Consider the following 8660-nt stretch of genomic DNA (forward strand, 5'->3'; position numbering starts at 1 on the left):
AGGTCACCACTTCTAATATCAAAAAGAGAAGAAGAGTAGTCATAGGGGGTGACTCCCTGCTGACAGGAACAGAGGGCCCTATATGTTGACCAGACCCACCCCACAGAGAGGTCTGCTGCCTCCCTGGGGCCCAGGTACAGGATATTACTGAGAGACTGCCTGGGCTGATTCAGCCCTCTGATTATTACTCACTGCTGATACTCCAGGCTGGCAGTGATGAGAGTGAGGAGTGTCAGGGCAATTGAAAGGGACTTTAGGGCACTGGGAAAAGGGGGTGGTAGGACAGGGATACAGGTTGTCTTTTCCTCAGTCCATTTGGTGGCTGAGAAAAATGGTGAAAGGAATAGGAGAGTTCACATTATCAATAGGTGGCTCAAGGGTTGGTGTCATTGGCAGAACTTTGGATTTTTTGATCACAGGGCAACTTTTATGGCACCTGGCCTGCTGGAACCAGATGGGCTCCATCTCTCTGTTAAGGGCAGAAGGTTTTTAGCTCGTGAACTGGTAGAATTTTTTGAGAGGGCTTTAAACTAGGTTTGAAAGGGGAAGGGGAAGCTGTTGGGCTGTCTGGAAGCAGGCCCAAGGGTGGTAAGCCTGAGTTTGGGGTGAAATCAGCAGCCCAGATGAGGTGCATGGATACCGGTGCATGCAGCATGGGTAACAAACAGGAAGAGCTGGAGGCCATGGTCCAGCAGCAGAGCTGTGATGTAATTGCCATCACAGAAACGTGGTGGGATGACTCACATGGCTGGAGTGCTGCACTGGATGCCTACAAGCTCGTCAGGAGAGAGGAAAGGGAGAAGAGGTGGAGGGGTGGCCCTTTATATTAGGGAGGCTTTGGACACCGCAGGTATTGATACTAATGAGGATGGAGTTGAATGCCTGTGGGTGAGAATTAGGGAAAGGCCAACAAGGCTGCCATCCTACTGGGAGTCTGTTATTGTCCACCCAACCAGGAAGAAGTGGTGGACAACTCATTCTATAAGCAGCTAGATACTATTTCAGGATCATCAGCCCTTGTTCTTGTAGGTGACTTTAACCACCAGACATTTGTTGGGAACTCAATACAGCTGAAAAAAGGCAGTCCAGGAAATTTTTAGGGCAGGTGGAGGACAACTTTTGGTTGCAGCTGGTGGGTGGGCCCATCAGGGGAGGGACTGTGTTAGATCTGTTGTGTGTAAATAGAGATGGGCTGTTGGTAGATGTGGTGGTTGGAGACCACATGGGGCAGAGTGATCATGAAATTATAGAGTTCTCAATATTTGGTGAAATCAGGAGGAACATCAATAAGACTTTTATACTAGGGCAGACTTCGGCCAATTTTCAAAGAGTTTCTTGGGAAGCAGTCCTTAAAAACAAAGGAGTTCAGGAAAAGTGGGTGTGCTTCAATATAGAGATCTTGAGGGCACAGGAACAGACTGTCCCTGTGTGCTGAAAGATGAGTCAATGAGGTAAATGTCCAGCCTGGATGGGCAAGGAGGATTTGAACGAACTTAAGAATAAAAAAAGGATGTATCATCTTTGGAAGGAAGGTCAGGTCTCAGAAATTATTTAAGGGGGCTACTAAAGCATGTAGAAGGAAAATTAGGGAGGCCAAAGCTCAGTTTGAGCTTAGAATAGCGAATAGTAAAGGATAATAAAAGGTGTTTTTACAAATATATTAACGATAAAAGGAAGGGTAAGATCAGTCTTTGTTCTTAATTAAATGCAGGAAGGAACTTGGTAATTGCAAATGAGGAGAAGACAGAGGTAGTTAATGCCTTTTTTGCCTCACTTTTTAGTGGGAAGATGACTTGCCTTCAGGAAAACTGCCCTCTTGGGTTGGTTGATGGTATCAGGGAGCAGAATGGGCCCCTGTTATCCAAGAGGAAGCAGTCAGAGAACTTCTGATATGCCTGGATATTCATAAATCTATGGGACCAGATGGGATCCACCCCAGGGTGATGAGAGAGCTGGCAGATGAGCTTGCCAAGCTGCTCTCCATCGTTTACCAGCAGTCCTGGCTCACTGGGGAGGTTCCAGATGACTGGAAGTTGCCCAAAGTGACGCCCATTCACATGGGGAAGAGAAGACTCAGAAGTGACCTTATCACTCTCTACAACTTCTTGAAAGGTGGTTGTAGTCTGGTGGGGTTGGTCTCTTTCTCTAGGCAACAATTGACAGAATCAGAGGACACAGTCTTAAGCTGCGCCAAGGGAAATATAGGTTGGATGTTAGGAAAAAGTTTTTTACAGAAAGTAAATAAGGTATTGGATAAGGTATTGGATTGGTTTGCCCTGGGAGGTGGTAGAGTCACCATGGTTTAGTTGAGGTGCTGTTAGAGCTGGGTTGGACTTGATGATCTTGAGGATCTCTTGCAAACCAGTAATTCTGTTCTTCAGTCATTCTGTGATTCTGTGAATTGATGATCCAAATGGGCCCCTGCCAGCTCAGCCCCTTCTGCAATTCTCACACTTTGGCTCAGCCTTTGTGTCCCCTCGAGGCACTGGCAGAGCTGTTGGGGACAGGGCAGGAGCAGTGACAGCCCCAGCATTCCCCTGTGTGTGACACCCCAGCGGTGACAGCCCCAGCATTCCCCTGTTTGTGACACCCCAGCGGTGACAGCCCCAGCGTTCCCCTGTGTGTGACACCCCAGCGGTGACAGCCCCAGCGTTCCCTCCCTGTCTGTGACACCCCAACGGTGACAGCCCCAGTGTTCCCTCCCTGCAGATGCTCCAAGGGAGGAGTCCAGAGCCGCGTCCAGTCCATGGAACTGAGCGGCCACTGCGCAGCCCGGCCTGTGCTGATGTGGATTCCTCTGCACACAGCTCGGGGAAGGTCCCCCTGGCCACCTGCACAGTGCCACAAACAAGTGTCAGACACAGTTACAGTACTTGGCGCAGTGCTGCTGGGGGAGTTGGTTAAAAAAAAAAAAAAAAAAAAAACAAAGAAAACCCACAAAAAACCAAGCAAAACCATACTAAAACAAACAAACAAAAAAAAAACCAAAAAAACCCCACCACCCAAAGAGACACACAAAAACAAACAAGCCAAAATAAAGAACAAAAAACCCAAACCAAACTAAACAAAAAAAAATCAAGAAAAAGAGAACTCACCCCCCCAGCAGAGCTCTTCCATCCTTCACTTGTCACACCTGCATACACACAAGACCTGGGGCTGGTAAAAATGAGAATTCATTGGGCACATTTACAGGAAAAGCAGGTTTAGGACAGGGTCTGAGCAGAACTGTTCTCAGCTGAGCCAAAAAGGCCCCTTTGGCAGCTGCAGGGCCATTGCAAATGCAGAGCCTCAGTCCACAGGGCAGAAAAGGGCTCTGAGTTCCCCTCCCCTGACACCAAACCCTGGTCCCAGGCTACTTCACACACAGGATTATTCTGGAGGACTGTGCAAAGCTGAGAGTGGGCTCTGGCTTCTCCATGTAGCATGTCCTAAAGCTGCCTGGGAGAAGAAATTTCAGATCAGCTCAGCTGGCACAATCCCTCCTGGCGCAGGGCACAGTGCCGGGAAGGGCTTTGGGTGCCGAGGCTTTGCTGCAGCCAAGGAAAGCTCCTGGCTCAGGGTCACCTTTGCTGCTCAGCCAGAGCCCCGAGTGCCCCAGCAGCAGCAGCAGCAGCAGCAGCAGCAGCAGCAGCAGCAGCAGCAGCAGCAGCAGCAGCAGCAGCAGCAGAGAACGGCAGCATTGCCACGGGCTGGCACAGGAGGGGATATTTCCCCCTGGAGCAAAACTCATATTCCAGTTTTTGCATTCAGGCAGCTGCAGATGCCTCAGCTTTGGCTGCACAGCTGCAGATGGCTCAGCTTTGGCTGCACAGCAGCTGGAAATGCAAGTCCAGGAGCTCTGTCCATGGCCAGCCCCAGCAGGTGACAGCAAGGACAGGGCCCTGGCACAGTGACATTTGCAGGGAGCGCCTTCAGCAAACACTGGGAGCTGGGACTGTGTGCAGAAAACGCCCTGGGGGTCTCTTGCTGCCAGGCCAAAGGAACAAAGTTTCAATTGTGGCCTGGCCAGGGAGCACCAAAATCCATTGTTTTGCATTGCTGGGTGTTGTAGGAGCCCCAGAGGAGAGCCCAGGGGGCCAAGGAATGGAGAGCGGGGACTGTGCAGGAGCCGGAGCAGCGAGAGAGGCCGGGCTGAAGGTGCGGGGCGGGCACGGGCTGGGAGGGGGCCCAGCCCGGGGGTCCCGCAGAGCCTCCCTGCTCCAGAGCCGCAGCTGCGACAGCGGGGCAGCTGCCGGGATCGCTGTGCCAGGGACGGGCCGCAGCTGGGGCTTCTGAGGGGCTGGGCTGGAGCAGCTTTTGGTCCCGATGCACCGGGGGCATCGCCGCGGGGTTCGGGTCCCTGGGAAGGCGCAGCAGGACAGGGCGGCAGTGGTTGGTTTGTGGATTTGTTGCTAGGATGTTTTGTTAGCGGTCTCAGGTGGGCTGTGGGAGCCGGGAGCGGCCGGGCGGGCCCGGAGCAGCCCCTTGGGCCGGGAGCCCCCGGGCAGAGCTCTGTGCTCGGGGGCCAGGCCGGGCAAAGGCTGAGGGAGAGCGGGGGAAGCGCTGGCACAGAGGCCCCAGGCTCGCCGTGCCCCCCTGGCCACGCAGCCGGGCTCGGGGCCGCCTCGCTCAGAGCCAGCCCCGGCTGCGGGGGTCCCCGGGGCTCCCTGGGCAGGGGGCGGCGGGGGCTGCCCGAGCTCTGTGCCCGGCGCTGGGCGCGGCTGCCGAGGCAGCGGAGGATGCAGGGTCCCCCCGTGCTGGGGCTGGCTCTGCCCGGCCCAGGGGCTGCACTGTCAGCCCAGAGCCACCTGGGGATCGCCCGGGACCGCCAGGACTGGCAGGGAAACCGGCACTGGGGGGAGCAGAAACGGGCAATGCGAGACCTGGGGGTGCTCCAGAAGCCTGGACATGTTGGCAGCATGGACAGGGGGAGCCATGGATACCCCAGGACTCTGAAACAGGGACCCCAGACAATGCTGACCCCTGGGATGCCTATGATGCCAAAGTGGTGAGCCCAGAGAAGGGGAACCTGCGGGATTGCCAGGAGCCCCAGCAGCCCAGAGAGGGGAACACCAATACAAACCTGACCCGCAGCAACCCAGACAGGGGGGCCTCTAGGAGCCCAAAGTGGAGAGACCAGAGAGGGGAAACTGAGGGTTGGGTATTTTTGCTGCATCTTGGTAATTTGTGCATTTTGAGGGACTGAATCTTGGTGTTTTGGGGGTTTACATAGGCACCAGATTCCCAGTGACTTCTAGAGTGTGCAGGCAGAGGGGCCCAACATTGGAACTGCAATAGCTCAGGGCAAAGGTGACCAGGGTCAGAGAGAGACACCCCTCTGAGGACAATGGTCTCACCATAAGCATTTGCAGGCTCATGTGAATGCAGCAGGCTTCATTGGTATCACCCAGTCCAGCTGCCCTTTTTTCCTTATATGTACTCCCCCTAGAATGTTCTCCCATCTCTTGTCCCCTATTGGTCCCGGTTTACTGCAATGCTCCGCCCCTGTTACCTCATTGGTTCCCCAGTTGGCTGCCCCTCCTCTGCACCACTTGTGCTCAGTTCCCATTGGCCCTTGGCCCTCAGACCCGCCCCTTCCCCCCTTATCAAACTCTGTGTCCTCAGCCCCATTTTGTCTCTGTCTTTGGATCCCCTGCATTGCAATAAACTGTGTTTGGAGCTGTGCACACAGACCCGTCTCTGGCCTTGTCCGTCAGCAGGTTAAGCAAGCGTGCCCTGGGCTCTGGGAGTGCAGGTTGCTCACAGGGGCTCGTTGTGGATGTGCTGCAGCACTAGAGATGGACTTGGGCAGGAGGAACCCCCTAATCCAATGTGCTCACACATTGTATTTTTCCCCAAACAGGATTTCTCATTCCCAAACCTTGGCCGGATGGAGGAGGAGGCTGTGAGGAAGAGGAAGAAGCCCTGGAACACGCAGGCAGGTGAGGAGGAAGTCAGTGACCCTTTCCCTTTCTCATCTGCTCCATCTCCCAGCCCAGCATGGCCCCTGGCTGCAGGACAACCCCACTTCTGACATAGTCCTGCCAGGAATGGACTGGGGGGATCTCCTGCCCCTCCCTCTGGAATGGAGGCAAATTCCATCCTCTCCTTGTCCTTCCTGCCCCAGAAAAGGAGCTGAGGATGGAGAGCAGGGAGGAAAAATCCCCACAGAAGAACCCCATGGAAGAGGCTGTATTGAGCAGCTCAACGGCACAGGAATCCAACAGAGAGGAAAAGCCCCAGAGATCCCACAGGACCAGGGGCTCCAAACCCAGCCCAGGTTGCTCTGAGGTGGACAGACCCACCCTGTGCCAGGAAGGTGGACAGAGCTTCAGGCAGAGCTGGTGGCCCATGAGCAGCTTCATGATGCGGAGAAGCCCTAGAAGCGTTTGGAGTGTGGGAAGAGCTTCAGGAAGAGCAGCACCCTGATCCGCCACCAGATGATCCACACTGGGGAATGGGCCTACGAGTGTGGGGAGTGTGGGAAGGGCTTCAGGTGCGGCTCTGAGCTCGTCATCCACCAACGCATCCACACTGGGGAGAGACCCTATGAATGTCCCCAGTGTTGGAAGAGGTTTCACACCAGTTCCAATCTCCTCCTTCGCGAGCGGATTCACACCGAGGAGAGCCCCTTCCGCTGCCCCGACTGCGGGAAGGGCTTCAAGTACAACTCCCACCTCATCACCCACCGGTGCATCCACAGTGGGGAGAGGCCCTACGAGTGTCGCCAGTGTGGGAAGAGCTTCACCCAGAGCTGTAACCTGAACAGACACGTATGGAAGCACCGGTAAGAGAAGCCTTGCAAATGTCCCTGCAGGGAGAGCTTCATGCCTGGCTCCAGCTTCATACCCAATTGGAGGACCCACATTGGGAAAAGACCTGTGATCCATGTTCACTGTAATCCATGCTGGGATGACACCTGTCCCTTCTCCTGCCCCTGGCAATGACATGATGTGGGATTGAAGAACATGAGGATCTGGCTGGGGCCATGTCATTATATTCACTCCCATCTCAGGTCATTGCCAGGGGCAGGAAAGGGTTCCTCTCTCCCTGAGGAGAAGGGTGTCCTTCCCAGGCAGGAGGAAATAAGTGGCCAGGATGACCCAGTGAGTTGTATTTTGGTTTTCCCTGTAAATAGTTTTTCTTTTCCCTTCGGTTACCAGTATTGTTTCTGTTCCTGTTTGCTCTTTATCTTGTTGCTGTTCCCAGTAAATTGTTCTTATCCCAGCCCAGGATCTTTGCCTTTTGTGGTTTCCATGGGAGGTGGGAGGGCAGCGAGTGGCAGCGTGGTTTTAGCGGGAGCAGGAAATTGGGGAATCCCATTTCTGAACCCCAGACTGTGGAAAGCGAGCATCCCAGCTGGTCCCAGCCCTGGTGGCCATGGCAACAGCCTTGGGAGCGGGTCCCTGACTGGGGCTGTGGGAACCTCTTCCCTCTGGTGCCCAGGGACAGGACTGGAGGGAACGGCTGCAGCTGAGTCTGGCCAGGCTCAGGTTGGATCTCAGGAAAAGGTTTTTGCCCAGAGGCTGCTGGGGCAGTGCCCAGGCTCCCCAGGGAAGGCTCCCAGCTCCAGGCTCTCTGAGCTCCAGCAGCGTTTGGCCAGCGCTGCCAGGCCCAGGCTGGCATTGTTGGGGTGTCCTGTGCAGGGCCAGCAGTTGGACTCCAGGATCCTGATGGGTCCCCTCCCAGCTCAGCCAATTCTGTGGATCTGGGATCCCATGACCCTGGGGATGGGACTGCCAATGGTTGCCGTGGCAACAGGCTCTGGCTGCAGGCCTGAGCTGGTGTTCATGGCAACCACCCCTGGCCTGGGGTCTGCATGGAGCTGCCAAGGGACTGAGCATGGCAACAGGGGGCTGGGGATGGTTGCCATGGAAACTGACCATAGCAACAGGGGGCTGGGGATGGTTGCCATGGAAACTGATCATAGTAACAGGGTCTTGGTGATGGTTTCCCGCCAAGGATCAGATTTGTCACAGGCCTTCAGAGATGTTCCATGGGGACATTCCAAGAGTCTTCAGGCTGTTCAAGAGCTGGAATGTCACTGGCAGAGACAGGGGCTCCATGGAGACCTCCCAGGGGTTTCTGGAGATGGTAAAGAGCCCTGTGGTCAGAGGCAGTCACAGTCATTCCACGGTGACATCCCAGGGCACCTTGGGCTGCAAAGGCACCGATCTGTCACAGGCACTCACGGGGGCTCCACGGTGACATCCCAGGAGTCCCCAGGCTGCCAAAGATCCAGAATACTCCAGATACTCACATGGTTTCCTGTCATGGGCAGAGTGGGAGCTTCAGGCAAAAGCTTTAGTTCTTTTTTTGAGAAACTCCTGCTGCGTCATGAGGTGGAGAAATGACACCCAACAGCCACCATGGATCCTCAAACCCCTGCAGGGGCCCTAGACTTCTAAAATTCCTTCTATGAGCGGAGGCTGGGAGCAGCTGGATCCAATCCCAGCCCCACACTGTGCCAAAAGTTGTAAAAGATTGGACAGGTGAAATTGAGCTTTAATGCAGTTTGTCCCACAGGATTAACGATGGAATACCAGATAAATTTACATAAATACAGCTCTGATTAGTTGTGATCATGATTAGACAGAATGGCTTATTTACACCACAGAGTAATTTTTTTAAAAAAGAGTTATTTATTCCACAGTATGGAAGCTATAACAATTATTAGAATA

The 8660-nt window shown here is 54.4% G+C and overlaps 1 long non-coding RNA gene across 1 annotated transcript; it reads left to right on the plus strand.

The window, feature by feature from the left end:
- The first annotated feature begins 4888 nt into the window (after positions 1 to 4888).
- On the plus strand, positions 4889 to 7081 carry LOC135293180 (uncharacterized). Its single transcript, XR_010355300.1, has 3 exons — positions 4889 to 5699; positions 5843 to 5921; positions 6107 to 7081. It is a non-coding gene; the product is annotated as an uncharacterized LOC135293180 (long non-coding RNA).
- The last annotated feature ends 1579 nt before the right edge of the window (positions 7082 to 8660 follow it).

Source organism: Passer domesticus, unplaced genomic scaffold (assembly GCF_036417665.1).
Source record: "Passer domesticus isolate bPasDom1 unplaced genomic scaffold, bPasDom1.hap1 HAP1_SCAFFOLD_84, whole genome shotgun sequence".
Lineage (NCBI taxonomy): Eukaryota > Metazoa > Chordata > Aves > Passeriformes > Passeridae > Passer > Passer domesticus.